At 33.9% G+C, this 4033-nt stretch overlaps 1 long non-coding RNA gene across 1 annotated transcript; it reads right to left on the minus strand.

Annotated features, from left to right (window-relative positions):
* Positions 1–298: 298 nt before the first annotated feature.
* Positions 299–3729, minus strand: LOC143057143 (uncharacterized). Its single transcript, XR_012972647.1, has 3 exons — positions 3527–3729; positions 1491–1748; positions 299–325 (listed from the first exon to the last, which is right to left on the minus strand). It is a non-coding gene; the product is annotated as an uncharacterized LOC143057143 (long non-coding RNA).
* Between the last annotated feature and the right edge of the window lie 304 nt (positions 3730–4033).

The following is a 4033-nucleotide window of genomic DNA, read 5'->3' on the forward strand; positions in this document are numbered from 1 at the left end:
TCAACATTAAGTCGGAAATTGCGAGAGTGTTGACCAATAGAATATATCATATACATCTGCAAACGTTGGTGTAGAGTGACAACAACTTGAAGCATACACAAAAACAAAATGCCCAAACTATTCAAGCTTAACTCGAAAAAGATAGAGTGGAATTGCCATAGAAATGACTTTGAATAGCGATCCTTTGTCTCAACACGTTCCCGGGTAAACGCTACTAAAGTAGAATCAAAACCGTAATATGCATTATCATATACAAATCATACAAACCATATATGCGAACTGCCATTACTGAACTTACCACAATTTCCATAGTCCATAGGTAGTTCTGAAAGTATTATAGGAACTTTATAGTGACTAATATAATAACACATTGTTGATTGCTGTACCGCTGTACCCCTATTTTTGACATTTGTATCTATGATGACTGATTGTTTTGTGCGCACATCGTTGTCGTTTTTACATAAGAAAAGACCTGTACCAAATCAGGAATATGACAGTTGTTGTCCGTTCGTTTGATGTGCCATTTGATTGAGTTTTCCCTTTAAATTTTACTCGGAGTTCAATATTTTTTGTGATTTTTTTTCATTTTTGAATAATACTAACAGCACTACCCATCATCAGTATTAATAGGGACACTCATTAGCCATGTCATTCAGGTGTTTAAATATATTCAACTCTACAAGTTTATATGTAATAGAATGATTATATTAAAAAAAAACAATTGCTTTTGCTATTCATTGAAGTAACTACATGCAGCTCTTTGTTTGGTACTGTCTGGATAGTTTTACATATTTGAATAAAATAGTTTTCTAAGATTGAAAGTAGCTCAACTGCATGTACTATATTATAAGCAGAAGTTGTGAGTTCATGTCCTGCACGTATCATCTGTGTTCGATTCTAATGTCAGTTGTTGGAAGTTCACGTTTTTGTACCGAAGGTCGGTGATTCATTCTATGCACTCCAGCTTCCTCAATAAAAAAAAATATGGCCGCCACAAAACTGCCAACAGTATTTTAAGTTGCGTTTTACACAAATCAATGAATACATTGTGTGTTTTTTTGTCGTTTGTGAACTTTTCCATTTTTTGAAAATAATTATTATCTGTTTTCCTACTAAATCGATTGTTTTTTGTTTTTTTTTTCTTCTTGTAGTACCACTCTCTTCTTCCTCTGTTTACCATCATAACATATTTTTATTTCATTTCTATAAATATCTGCTTTAAATAAGAATAAGTATCAAATATTTAAGTAAATAAAAACAATTTAATATCTAAGATATTAAATTACATGTAAAACGAAGAATAGTTTTCGAAATCATTGAAAAGTTTGATAAAGAACTATTAATATTAAGCGTTTAATAGCAATTTCTGAAACCACCGAAAACAAAAACAAGATAAGTATAGGAAAATCCACATATACCGTTTTAACAGTATCCTGCTCAAAATGAAAATACAAATCTATTTATCATGCGATCTTAAATATAAACTTTACCTGCACACTGAGGTATTTCACAGAATTCCCAGGTAACGTTTGGATTAGTGGTATAACACCATGGTTCCCCCCGTGAACCCCCTGGGTCACGACAATAGTTCATTGCTAGATCGATATCAAGGTCAGGGAAGTCAGAACTAACGTGAGAATGCATGTGTGGTGATTGTTGATTCCATAACTGACATGACGTCCCAGAAAATCCACAACTACGTGTTCCCATGTATTTCTTCGATAATAGTTCGTGGTAGCATTCGGTCCCTAAAATACGTATTATGAAGACAGTATTTGAATATTTTGACCTCTACTCATGATTAGTGTCATTAGATTGGAGTTTCTTTGACGTACATCCCTGATCTATTTTGTGTTTCGTCAACTGTTTTTTGTCTTTTGGTCGTTATTTGTTGGATGTTTTTTTTTATTTTGCCATGACGTTGATATTTCGTTTATAAATTAATAGTTTTAATGTCCCTGTGAATGTGGATTAGTTTGCCTCTCTGCTCCTTTCATTCGTATTAGATAAAATTACATCGTTAAAAACTAACATTATATAATTATTTATTTCAAAAAAGCTGACACTACTATTCTGAGAATGCTTTGACGTCTGACTTTATTTTATCTTTCTGCAACTTGCTGCAGACGGTCCTGGCAAGTTCTAAATTTGTCGTCCGACAGGGAATAGTTTTATTCTAGAATCTTAATTAACAGTTAATAGGGACCTACCGAATTAGACTATTTACCGATTTTGTAATATCATAAGCATCACGACGGGTGTCACATGTGGAGCAGGATCTGTTTACCCTTCCGGGGCATCTGAGATAACCCCCAGTTTTTGGTGGGGTCTTTAGTTTTCTCTGTTGTGTCTTCTGTACTATTATTTTTCTGTTTTTCTTCTTTCATTTTCAGCCATGGCGTTGTCAGTTTATTTTCTAGGTTTGAGTTTGACTCTCCCTCTGGTATCTTTCGTTCTTCTTTTTATCCCGATTTCGTCCATTTTGAAATTCAAATCGTCTATAACTGATTAACAGAATTCAATGCTAAACAACTTTGGTTTTGTTTCTGTTAGAGTTCGAGTTCCAAGGATTCGGAAGATTCTTGTGTGCGTCTTGTATACCAAATTTTATGTCCTGTATCTGTCATATGTTTTAACAAAAATTGAAAACGTCGTTGCAAACATATAATATGCGAAAAAGTATGTGCAGTAAGATTTAAAGTGGAATGAATTGTTTTCGTGGTATATCAGCGATCAGCATATTCTTTAAAAGAGGGACGAAAGATACCAAAGGGACAGTCAAACTCATAAATCTAAAACAAACTGACAACGCCATGGCTAAAAATGAAAAGGACAAACAAAAAAGAGCACACACGACACAACGTAGAAAACTAAAGAATAAACAACACGAACCCTACCAAAAAACTAAGGGTGATCTCAGGTGCTCCGGAAGGGTAAGCAGATCCTGCTCCACATGTGGGGCCGTCGTGTTGCTTATGTGATAACAAATCCGGTAAATAGTTTAATTCGGTAGGTCACATTCATGAAAGGGAAGGGGATTGTAGTTACGACGTAAGGAACATATCCGATATCATTTGTGAAACGGTTATTCCATAACGGTTAACCAACTCGTGATGGCGTCCGTAAAATTTACGAAGGGATGATTTCAACTTCACCATTTGGAACTCTTGGTTTAAAAGCTTCCTTGTGAGCAGCAACCCTCTATCAAGAAAATCATGATAGGAAATGCAAGCACGGGAATATCCTATCAGTTGGGAGATATATACCCCGTATGCAGGTGCTGCTGGAATGTTGCTACTTAGAAATGGAAAGTTCACAATTGGAAAGCTGAAATCATCTCTTTTGTCGTAAAGTTTTGTTTTCAACCGACCCTCATTGTCAATTTCTAGATGTAAGTCAAGATATGAGGCAAATATATCAAGTGAGCTGCTATATATATTCATTCAGGATTATAATGCTCATTTTACTATCAATTACAAATTCAAAATCTGTTCTTTAACTAAAGAAACAAACCATATATACTTACGAGCGCAGGAAATATATCCATCTGTCCATCCTCCTGGGGTACATAGTTCAACTGGACAAAACTTTAAACCAGCTACGGATTGTTGCAATAATCGAGACTTACAACGAAATGTGATATTTGAACCGTATTTAGTGTAATATGGTAGATTTGTTTGTAAAGTAACACAGGTATTATCTACATAAATTTTACCATCATTTACTGCACAGTCTAAAATGATAAATAAAGTATTCATCATAAACAAATCAAGTGTGAGTAGGGTCTGACTTCACATGTACAATTTAATTGAAATTGAAATGAATGATAAAATTATGTTTTTCGGTTTTTAATTAAATATATAAGTGATCCTCTTCAAGAGACAAAAGATAAAACCTACATCGGTAAAGGTAGACAATGTTGAAATGTTTGGCAATACTAAGAAATGAGTGTGATCATTTCAAAATTAAACGAGTTGTTTGTTGTGAATGATATTCACAATAGATTCATTCATATTCATATCAAGATTTCTTA

The sequence above is a fragment of the Mytilus galloprovincialis genome, chromosome 13 (assembly GCF_965363235.1).
Source record: "Mytilus galloprovincialis chromosome 13, xbMytGall1.hap1.1, whole genome shotgun sequence".
Taxonomy (NCBI): domain Eukaryota; kingdom Metazoa; phylum Mollusca; class Bivalvia; order Mytilida; family Mytilidae; genus Mytilus; species Mytilus galloprovincialis.